The 12646-nt window shown below is 35.5% G+C and overlaps 1 protein-coding gene across 1 annotated transcript in view; it reads left to right on the plus strand.

Moving 5' to 3' along the window:
* Window positions 1–12646, plus strand: part of PDE4D (phosphodiesterase 4D) — a 1961234-nt gene that overhangs the window by 710027 nt on the left and 1238561 nt on the right. Inside the window, exon 5 of the mRNA XM_043987008.1 lies at window positions 2224–2453. The gene's annotated coding sequence lies outside the window, so the exon portion shown is untranslated. The remainder of the gene's footprint in view (window positions 1–2223; window positions 2454–12646) is intronic.

Below are 12646 nucleotides of genomic sequence, written 5' to 3' on the forward strand. Positions count from 1 at the left end.
TCTGTATCTACTAAATGTCTCCCTCATTGGAATGTAAGATCCTTGAAAGTAGGGATTCTATATTACCCCCCAGCACCTATCACAGTGCCTGGTCCAAAAGAGAAGTTCTTAATAAATGTTTGTTGACTGGTTGATTGATTGATTGCCTCTGAAGTCTCTTCCAAATCTCAGATTCTATGATTCAGTGCACTTTTTCCTCCAGATAGAAAATCTTAGGATATGAACTTTTATTTTCTTATTCTTTCCAATGTAGGAAATTAAATGGGTAGGAATTTTTTTGTTGTTGTTGAAGCTGACTCATGTGTTTATAGATTTTAATAGAATTAGTTGTCAAACAAGAAGTTGAATAGATGACTTTGGAGGCTGTCCTGTCAATAGAAAATAAGAGTCATTCAATCTTATTTCCTGGAATCTGTGTTCTATAAAGTGCCTTTGCTGCAGTTTTATAAAGTCTATGTTCGTGGTCTCTAAGCTCTTGGAAAAAGATACTAGGATGTCATTGCCAATTTGGTTTTTTGTTTTGTTTTGTTTTGCTTTGGTTTGGATAGTTTTTATCTGGGGTGCTTTTGTAGACTGATTCCTTTATTTGTCCAGAAAGGACAAATTTTATTCTGGTTCATTTAGAAGCTAATATAAGCTCCTTGAGAATCGGAATAGATTCTTTTTTGTCTGGATATCTTCATTACTAAGCACAGTACCTAGTTTAACACAAGATATAATACATTCTTGATAAATTAATAGAATTGATTAATGAACATGTATTATTTCATATCTAAGATTAAGTGTCTTGGGTTAAGGCCCTTCTTAGGCATTTTTGTGTCTTTCTTAGTCCTCATCACAGTGCTGTGCACATAGCACATGCTAAATATGGTATGAAAAGAGCACCATTGCTCTTGGAGTCAGAGCTCTGTATGTGAGCCCAGGAGTTATTACCCGTGGCTGATAACTAGTCAGGTCAAACCACTACTCTGGGCTTTAGCTTCTTCATAGGTAAAATGAGTATAATAATATTTCTCTACCTATTTCATTGGGTTATTGTGAAGCAAGTTATATAATAAAAATAACTATAATGACTTTATACAATAATAATTCATATTTACCCATTGGTTTATATATAATCTCATTTCATCCTCATAACAATTAGGGAGGGAGGTATTATTATTATTATTATTATTATTATTATTATTATTATTATTATTATTATTATTATTATTATTATTGCAGTTGAAGAAATAGGCTTAGGGTGACATAGCTATTAAGTGTCTGAGGTCAGATTTGAACCCAGGTCTTTCTGACTCCAAGTGCAGTGTTTTTTCCACTGTGCTACCTAGGGGTATGTGTGTGTGTATGTGCGTGCACCTGTGTGTGTTCACGTGTGTGTATGTAAAATTAACAATTTGTTACTGATGTGCATCTTTCCATCAGTTTAGTAGATATAACTTCTCTTTACATATGTTCTATTATTTCAGTAATTATCTATCTAATGTATATCCAACATAATTCCTTTATCATCCTTTATTTCTCTTGCTTTGATATGCAGACAATTTCTGGAAAATTGGACTTTGATGTTACTATCATTCAGCCAGATCATCACCTTTCTTGTTATCTTTTCTGATCCTTCTTTGGAGGAAATAAGTGAGGAATTAGATTGATGATAAATTGGCTTCTAAGATCTGTATGTGTACATATGTGTGTATATACATAAGTAGATATATACACATATATTTTCCTTTTCCTTTACAGTAAATCTGCTGGTATGGATATGTAACATGTAGTTCCTTAGAGTTCCCAGGAACTGAAGTGTATATAAAGAAAACTCATATACATTCTCCCTCTGCTTCTTTTCCTTCTCCTCACTGTTTATGTGTTTCTTCCTTCTTCTTTGCTAGAACACTGGGGCTTAGCTGTTACTAAATGTTAAATAAGAAAGAGAAAAGACATCTTGTTTTGCCTCCAAGTTTATAGACTTTAAGCACAGTTGCAAAGCTCATAAGTTCTAAGACTCCTGTTGGTGTCCAATGGTATTATAACCAATCCCCCTCCAAATCTCAGCAAGTACACTTACCATTCTGCATTTACATCTAGAGTTCCTTGCCTAAATCTATTACCACTTTCTCTTTAGAGTTAAGTAAAGAAAATAAACCTCCTTTTTTCTCTAGTAATCCACAAGAAACGTTGGAAACAACTGTTAACCAAGTTTCTTCCTTTGGACTCCTTCTGTAGGCATCTGAGGAAACACTCCACTCCAGCAGTGAGGGAGAAGATCCATTCCGAGGAATGGAGCCATACCTAGTACGGAGGCTCTCCTGCCGGAATATCCAGCTTCCTCCACTGGCCTTCAGACAGCTGGAGCAAGCAGACTTGAAAAGTGAATCAGAGAACCTACAAAGGCCAACGAGCCTTCCACTGAAGATTCTTCCGCTAATTGCCATCACATCTGCAGAGTCCAGCAGGTAAGTGACAGTGGGAAGAGGCTCCCAGTTGAATTTTGAATAATGATGTGTGTTTGGAAAAGTTTTCTTCCCTGAGTAGTGTGTGTGCTATAAAGAGGAAAAGCAATTTTGGTATTATTCCTGAGAAAGTTGATGAATAATGACAAGCAACTGGGAATAGCCTACCATTAATGCAAAAAATATGCTGGGGAAATGTTATTCAACAGAAAAAAATCCCAAGCAAATTAGAACTAATAGAGAAATTACCATTCGGGCATAAGTATCTAGAAATAGTAGTCACTGTTCATTGATGCAAAATGAATTTGAAATCAAGGAGAGATTAATTATACTGTAGTTAGAGTCAAAGGAAAAGATATAATTACATCCATGTGTATAGTAATGTGGCCTATAGCACTTTGAGGTACTGCACTAGAAGACTGTTTTGCTTCTAAGCCCATGGCGATCTTTTTAGCTGTGAAAGTGAAGTGGAAGGACTTGACTAGTACATGTAGCAGGATTGCACCAAAGGTCATTTCTCTGTTAACCAGCATCTTGTGTTTTCCATTTTGTAGAGGATTTACTTTTTTTCCATTTTCCCTTGCTTTTTGCCTTCTTTTGTTCCTCACCCTCCCCATTTGAGCCTTTTTCATTGAGTTATCTCTTTATATATCTTTGGATATATAAAGTTATCTCTTTATATATCTTTGGAAATAAAAGCCTGGAAAAGGAAATAAAGCATAGAACTACTCAATGCTCAGTTGATTTGTAACATTTGTAAAAGCCTAAGTGATGGAGGAAAAATATTAATCCAGTGGTTTACATGTTGCCAGATAATTTCGAGATTGCTGGAGAGTGTACTGCTGACAGTGTTAGGGGGGTCATCTATGGGCAGAAAGAAATTCTCCGGCATCTTACGGAAATATAATTTCTAGGTTTCTACAAATATGGCCAATAATTCCTTTCTTTTTTTCTGAAGTTACTTGCTTATTAGCTGTTTGGTCTCTGAATACTTGTTGGTGATATGGAGAACTAATTCTTATATGGTATTAATCAACTCAAACTTTTTTCAGGGAACAAGAGGTTTAAGTTTCTTACACTTGAACCTATGTTAGAGTGTTGGTAGTGAGTGGATTTAATAGGCTCCTCTAGTTAACCATCTCTAGGGAAGGCGTGGGTGGAAAAAAGGGGGGGAGTTACATGATAACTATTATATATTTGAAATGACTAGCAAGTTGTACATAATGGAGTTTCAGTTTCATCTGCAATCATCTACACTATGTCATGGAAATACTTGTTTTATTTCTTAGGTTCATAATAAAAAAAATGGGTAATATTGTCTAGACTGCTTCAGTAGACAAGCACAGGTGATGCTGTATAGTAGCTTGCTGCCCTTTTGTGAAGACAACTGGTTCAGAACAGCATTTTTGTAGTCTTTGTGAAGAGATTTTGAGCCAACTTCCTAGTGCCTTGGATCAACAGTTACCATTTCCTCCCCGGGGTAGCTGGCACAGTATTCACTGGGAATGTCAGTCTTGGAGATTGACTCGTGGAGGGAATCTAGACCCAGTTTATGTTTCTTCTCAATCCCTACCTCCCATGAACTACAACTTCTACCACAACCATTGCTGCCTTTGTTACTAATTATGTCACTAATCTTCTCATGACTGAGGAGCCCAAATCAAATTCCTAATTTTGTGAAATAGAAGGAAAATGAATGAGAGTAGCAGCAGGAGCAGTAAGCCTGTACCATTAGTAGGTGTGTGGTTAAATAGATATTGTCCACCTTACATTTCTCCCTTTCTCACTTGATTCCAGTGAGATGGCCTGTTACCAGGACCATGTGGCCAGCAATGCTTACTTAAACCCTATCCCAGTATGAATCTTATGCACAGATTCTATGATTCTACCCAAAACTACTCAGCATAAATGATTCTGCACAAGTGATAAGCTGTTCATTCTGGTATAAATGAGAAGGTAGAATAAACTATTTTATATATTGGAGACTTAATTAATTGGAAAGGAAGAAACATTGAGAATGGGACATGAACTTAGGCCTTTTTGTCTCCAGGCATGCATTATGATAGATCTTGCTCACCATAAAAAAGACATGTATTAAATATATCTCTTCATGGTTGGCCACTGTGTTTAATTAAAATCCACAGGTGGAAGATGAGCTGGGATAATTATATTGCTAATTGTGTGTGCTAAAAACAAACAAGCACTCTATAAGGTCCAAGATACTATGTTTTCAGAATCTTCTATGCCATGACACCTTATCTGGTTCAAAATAGAAACCAAGAGGCATGTGTTTTAAAATATAATTATAATATTCAAATATGTGAAGTATATTTAAAGGGAAGAATCATTGTATTGAAAATTACAAGGAATGATTGCCTTGAATTTGGTGAAGCTAGCCAATGTCAAGATGGGTCAACTAACCACATAAAATAAAAAACAAAAGATCTTTACCTCCTCAACAGGAAATTATTGAACACCATTAAATATCAATAAATAGAAAAGACATAGGCAAATAATCCCAATGTGGCTCAGCAGGAGCGGAAGTTCAAAGTAGAAGGGTAAATACATCTAGGATTTATGTAGCTGTGTGCTGACAATTGTTTAACAACCAACTTGCTGAGGGAAAAAAATGTACCCATGACATATATTATTAACAATTTTCCCTATCATTTTCTTAAGTCTAGACAATCAATAAACAGTAAATCAAGCTCTGATTCATAGTACTTGCCCATTTGAGAGGTATAAATAGTCACACCAGAAATTTAACAGTCAGTTCAAGAGCAGGTACAAGTTGACTCCAGGCCCACACCCACCCACCCCCCCACCCCCCCGCCCCGTAATTATTGTACTTTTCAGGTAGCTTAAAAATCTTTCATTTCCCTTTCTCTTCTCAAACAGGATATGAGAACACTTGGATTCACTTGGAATAACTTGGTTTTTTATTAATCCCTAATGAGTGGCCACATTTGTCTTCAACAGACTGTTCTGAACCTTTTCATAGTTTTAACCACAAAACAAAACAAACAAAACCCAGCTTTGGAAGAAAAGAGATCCTCTCCATCCATACTTGGCCTCCTTTCAGCAACCTCTTTTTTCCTCTAGGCTTTTATCTTCTTTTTTCTCTCTCACTTTGAGTAGAGTATCTTGAAGTAGTTCTCTAGATTTGTTCTAGATTTGAAGCTACAAGATGACTCCAAAAGGTGATTGGTTTCTGAATGGGATATTTGGCCTATAAAAAGTACATTACGGATGGAGACTAATAATTCATTTATAGAATGTCAAGGGAAAAGATTTGTCAGACACAGGTCAAGACAACTTTTATTTATTACCGCTTTGATAGTTTTACCTCAGGTTGATTTCAAACCAGGGGTATGTGAACATGTTTAAATTTATGTTCTTAGGTCATTTCTTTGCATTTCCAACTGTGAGGTTTTTTGCATTCTGATTTAGTGAACTTAGTGAACATTTTGGAAATTCCTAAATGAATACAAAATAAAATCACAAACTTGGTACTCAAATGAGAAACTAGATTTCATCTTTCCCTCACAGAAGAATAGATTTCAAGTTTTATAGCCAGAGCCTTAATGGCTTAAAAAAAACTGCATTGGAAATATGTTTACTGTGATTGTACATATATAACCTATATCAGATTGCTTGATGTCTTGGAGAGGGGGGAGGAAAGAGAGGGAGGGAGAAAAATTGGGGACTAGAAATCTTATAAAAACAAATGTTGAAAACTATCTCTACATGTAACTAGAAAATAATATAATATGTTTATGATTTTAAAAAGGAAAAAAACTGAGTTGAAATATGAGTGATTACTAGTTGAGAATGTTATTAACTTATTTAAAGAGGGTTGGGAGAAGAAATGTAATTTTCCATGAAAGGTATTTCCATATACAACCAAAATAACTTCTTAGAAGATCTCCATTTACTTTGAATTTAATGGTGACACTGATTGCTTTTGTGATATTATTCTCTGTGTGTGTGGAGGGGGCAGAGGTTTCTGAGAGGGGGAAAGAAGATGCCAGGGTGGAGAAATAATCAAAGAAGGTAAGTATTGAAGAAGTAAAAAGACAAAGCAATAGAGAAAGATTGAAGAAGAAGAGGTCTAAGGGAAAGAAGGAAGGGAGAGAACCAGAAAATTTAAGATGACTGGGGTAAATAAAGAAGCAGGGGAAAAGGGGCTTAGGAACTAACAGAATTTAACAATCACTACTCTTAAGACCATGATAGTTCTAGGTACTTGAGGTGAGAATTATTCCTCTGAAACCACTGTCTCTACTAAAAGGCCTTATTTGCATATTGGTTCCTCTGGTCGACACCCCCCCCCTTCACCTCCCCCCCTCCTACCCACTCCAAGATTTAAACCAGAACATACAGGAAAAGAGGAGAAGCAACAACAGAAAAAGCAAATAATGGCATATAACTGGAATGAAGGCAAGCCTTCATAGGTCTAGAGTCATAGGATATAGAGATGGAATAGGCCTCAGAGATCACCTACTATGAATTCATAATTTTAAATACATATTTAATTGTTGTTTTCTTTACATCACAATCATTCCTAAAACTTCCCTACCTCCTCACCATTGACCTATTCCTTGAAACAAAAAGAAACAAAGCAATAGTTGACCACATTTGATAATGAATAAAACACAGCCCCAGATTTTAATCCCTCTCCTCTTTACGCAGAGTCTGACTTCCTATCCATAATTTTTTTATTTATACTGTTGTATATTGCATACATTTTCTCTTTGATTTCTTCATCAGTTTATAAAAATCTTCCTTTTTTCTGAATTTCCTGTTATTTCTTACCACACTGTAATATTATTTTATGTTCATCTACCACAAGCTTTTTATAAAGCCAATTCCCCACCAACTTTGTTTATCCATCCATCCATCCATCTATGTATGTATTACTACCATAAAGTATGCTTCTTATAATACATTGGTATGTATTGGATGTTTCTTTCTGTCTTTGACTTTTTTGGGATCTATGTCCTAACTCTTTCATTGGGGAAAACTGTTCAGTGACATTTTTTTTATTGCAGTCTTTCCCAAATATGCCCCCCACCAGCAAGTGAGCTCTATAGCAAATAAAAATGAGCAAAACCAAACAACATGGTGACCACATCTGACCTAGTATAAAACATTTTGTACCTGTTGTCTGCTACCCCTCCTCTCAAGTCTATATTTCCCCTTGACCAAATTTAGGCAGTGTAATTATTTATTTAATTATTGGTTTTGGTTTCCTTTTATTCACATTATTGTAGTCATTGTTCATAGTTCTGCTATTACTTTTTACTTTATCCTTTATCAGTTCATATGAGTTTCCAGATTTCTCCAAATTTCTTATATGTGTCATGTCTTCCTTCACTGTAATATTGTATTACACTCATATCCTGCTCCTTATTCAGCCAGTCTCCAAATAAAGTGCACCTGAATTGTTTCCAGTTGTGGTTTTTGTTTTGCTACCACAAAAAGAAAAGTGATACTATGAATTTGTGTTGTTGTCTGTGGATCATGTCTTTCTCCTTTCAGTATATTCACATGCATTACTAGGATCTGTGAGCCAAAAACTCTGAACCTTTTAGTGATTTTTTTTTATATAGTATCAGTTGTTTTCCAGCATGTTTAGTCAGATTCACAGCTTTGTTAATAGTGTATTAGAGTACCCATATTCCTTTAATGCCTCCAACATGACTTATTTTCTCTCTTCTTTACCAATTTGCTGACAGTGTCTTCATTTTACAGATGGGGAAATTGAGGCACAGAGAGGTGATATGACTTGCTTCATAGAATATAGATAATAAGCAGCAGATGAGGGATTTACACCCAATTCAACTGCCTCCAGATCATCTGACCAGATATCATGTTCTTTTCCTATTCCTAAGCATCCCATAGGGTTCTAAATTAAATCATCTTTCCCATAGAATTATTTTACTGTGAATCATCCCAAATGGTAAATTAGTCACTTTTAGCAACAGTAATTATAATAATACTGTTAGATTAGTGGAATCTAACCAGGGATGTTCTTCTATTGCCTCTGAAATTTTCATTCAGTTATCTTGAGGATAGGAATATATTTCCTTTGGACTTAGATCTTCATACCTGGCTCATACTGTGCTTTATCCCAGTTGCTTGGGATCAAGCTTTTAGCTTCTGGGTATAGCTTTCAGCACCCTAGTCCATTACTCCACTATGGTTGCCGAAATGTGTGTTATTCTCTATAGCTACATAGTATTCCATATGCACTAAAGTACTTTAGGATTTGGGATGCATGTCAGGACTTGATGGATGCATGTCAGCAGGAGAAAGAGGATTTGACTTTTCTCCCAGTGACACTTCAGTATTGTATCAGCTGAAATTAAATGGGGACCAAGGAGACAGGCAAACCTGCTGCCTCTTCCCCACATGACACACCACCTCTGGTTCATTATATATATACATGCATAAGTGTGTGGAGAATATTACAAACACTTTTTCATCTTGAGTATCCTATTACCTGCCTAGTGTGGTACATTTTGTGCATTACCATTTCTATGTCCCATAAAAAGGAAATGAAAAGAACTCAAAGGAAGAAATGGTCACTCTTGGGGATAAAATAAAATACCAAAGACAGGAAGGATGGATTATTCGAATGAGATGAATCTGCCCCTTACAGGGATCTCCCAGAAACATATATTAGAATTTAAGAACATTCCCTAGAGGCTTGTCCCCAAATGCTAGTGAGAGATGAAGATTGCCTGACTTATTTTTTCTAGTGCCCCCTGAGAAGATAAGGTACATTAAGCTACATTTTTAAAAGTAATTATGCATTTCTTTTCAGCATAATGGATAATGAATCAAAATCCAAGTCTAAAATTAGGAAAGTATTTCTGAAACAAAATCAAGAGCCTGTAATACACACAAAGAGGCCAGGTTACAACTGAGCATTTGAGCTCTCAAGATTAGACTGCTTAGCTTTAGAAAAAATATATGGAAGTATACTTCAAATATTTACTGTGTAAAAATATAGAGTTTGGAATATATGCTTTCATGAATTCATGATTTTATTGATGAATAGAATGTAACACAGTTCAAACAAGGAATTACATAGGAGATTGGTATATAGGTCATCAAATCAAGAGTTAATCAGGGGCAACTAGGTAGCACAGTGGATAAAGCACCAGGCCTTGGGTTCAGGAGGACCTGAGTTCAAATCCATCCTCAGACACTTGACACTTACTAGCTGTGTGACCCTGGGCAAGTCACTTAACCCTCATTGCCCCGAAAAAACAAAACAAACGAAAAGAGAGTTAATCAGAAGAGAAGATGGGCCGGCCACATAGTGACAGTAAGGGATGAGTGATGAGCAGCCTGTCTAATCCTTGGGTATCCCCATAAAGTCAAGAAAATTCAGGGAATGTCTCCACCAATATACAATCTATGGTGACCTTGAGGTGGGGAGATATGAATAAAAGTTATATAGGATGGAAAGATATGAATGGCTCATGGCCTATATGCTTGGAGGGAATATTCTACATTGATAAGATCACAGAGCCCTTCCAGTGTTGCAGTACTAGATACTCATTCCACTGATAAAGATTGCATTTCCTACATGCCTTTTTTTTACCCTGGTGGTTATTTTCCCTGTTTAATTCCCTATAAATCCTCCAAGCAGGATCTTCTCAATGTGCTGAAAGCCTTGATCTTGTCCTTTTAGAGTCTTTGGGTACCAGTATAGCACTCAAGTTGAGCGTTTATCATTTCTTATTCTTGCTAAATGATTGATTGACCCACTTCCTGTAGTGCTTGCTCACACAGACACAGACACACACTCAATAATGTCTTTCTTTCTATCTCTTTCATAAAAGTTATTACTTATACATTATAGCCTAATGATAAATAATGGATATATTTTCATTGCCCTAAAGTTATACATAATTTTGATTCTTCTGTTATCTTGGTATTCTATGATCATGAGTGGGAGAATGTTGGTATTAAAAAGATAATTTTTAACAATGAATAATTTGAGAACATGAAAATCTCTATACAATTTCCAAAATGCAATCTTGCCTATTGTCCATCTACACAGCAACAAGCCCAGTTCATTATGTATCTGAAGTGCTTGTGAGATATAGACATATTTATTGAATATTTTGTTGACTTGCCTATCTAGATCATACTTAATATGAGTTTGTCACCCACTTTGTTTTTCTACTGTGGTTTGCCGGTTTCTCTCAGTGTGTATTTCTATGAGATGACTTTGTAAAGTTCTTGAACTTAATCCAACCCACACAATCTTATTTTCAAATAGGATTATTTAAAGAATTTTATCAACATAGTTTTGTTTGAATCATACATGAAATATTACACATGATATTGGCCATTCACTCTAACAAACATATATATAGCCCCTTCTTTGATAGTTTGTTATCAGTACTCACTGTCACTTGGAATCTAGAGAGAGAAAGTTGTAGAATCCATATAAAGAAGAATCATCCCTTAGTGGGAATGGGACAGGAAAGCAGTTTGACAGAGATAGAGATCTTGATAGAGATCAAGATGTGATATCCTATGAATGAGTACAATAGTGGAATATGGGTAAAATAGCTGCATTTATTTATATAGCATTTTAAGACTGAGCCTCATAATCCCATGATGCAGGTAATATTATAACTCCCATGTAAAAGGGGATATATCATCCCCTTACAAATAAAAAAGTGAGGCTGGGAGGACTTGATTAATTTGGCCAGGTTCACATAGCTAGTCATTGTCCGAAGCAGAATTTGAATTGATCTTCCTGGTTAAAGGTCAGCCAACAATGTTTCCATTACACCACATAGTTGAACAGTTAGCTGGAGGAAAAATGGACTAATACCCAACTTCTTAAATCCCATAATTGAGGCTGGGGAAGTAGATTTCAGAGGAATGATTATAGTGGCTATAGCCAGACTACTTTATGATGAGAGCTAAATTAGAACCTCTCTGAAAGTAGAGTCTGGGCTTTATCTAAATGTTGTATCTCCTCTATTGCCTAGCATGGTATTCTCTCTGTTCTAAGTACTTAATACTATTTGGTTAATTTTATTAATTCAAGGCAAGGCTTAATCAGGTTGAAGGGAATTAGTCAAAAGGGAATACAAGCAATATAGGGTCACATAGTTGGTTGAAACCACAAGGAACTTTACAACTCGCAAAATGTTTAGTTTCTGTTGTAAATATTCTCCAATGTCCTCACCCATCCAACATCATTCCATTGCAGGTACTCCTACAATTCTTCATAGAAAACCATTCTATTTAAAACACCTAAGAAATGATGTTATCACTGAGGAGTAAAAAGGAAATAGATAAAGGAAATCCTTGTAATCTTCTCTTATGGAGAATTCCTATGGTTTAGTCCAGAAAGCATAGTGAGATGGTGGCAGATGGAGACCTAAAAGGAACACCAGCAATCTAAGATTTGGGCTTACAGACAGAGAAGTATGGTCACAGCATTCCTGAGGTCAGTGTATAGCACCATAGATATAAACATTAACTGAAGAGGGAGATGAGTGTCAAAAATGCCATTTTATTTAGTATGCCAAAGTAGATGATGTAGGAAGATGACAGTTGAAGTGGACTATGTGTCTCTACGCTTCACATTTTAAGTCTGGTTCAATTGCTGGTTCAACCATTTTAAAACACTCATTTAAACAGCAAAACTCTTGCAAGCATTCTTGAGGTGTTTGGATTTTTATTTTTACTTCTGCTACTTGATGTGTTGAATAAAGGCATGGCTTTGTTCTGCTGTTAAATGGCCAAAATAGAAGATAGATTTTTTTTTTTGTACTGTCCTCATATTTTATGTTCAATGAATTGTAGGGTCAGTTTTCATTTAACTGAAAAAGTAACATTTGGGGCCTCATTCTCTTGTGTTCAACTTATTTCATCCTTATTCTGTGTATTACTTTTCATAATTAATGATACATTATTGCTGTTCCATCTTGTTAAACACTATTTTTTGGAATAAAAAATATCTATTATGAATATTTTAGTATGATTCCATTGAAATTTAAGTTCGTTTTAACTTTTTCAAATTAATGGTATTCTGAGTTTTGTACTTTTGTGAATTGCCTGAAATTGCTTTATAGAAATACTGTTTTATTTTTCCCAATTACATGTAAAGACAATTTTTAACATTCATTTTTTTCAAAAATTATGTTCCCACTGAA

The sequence above is a fragment of the Dromiciops gliroides genome, chromosome 1, assembly GCF_019393635.1.
Source record: "Dromiciops gliroides isolate mDroGli1 chromosome 1, mDroGli1.pri, whole genome shotgun sequence".
NCBI lineage: Eukaryota > Metazoa > Chordata > Mammalia > Microbiotheria > Microbiotheriidae > Dromiciops > Dromiciops gliroides.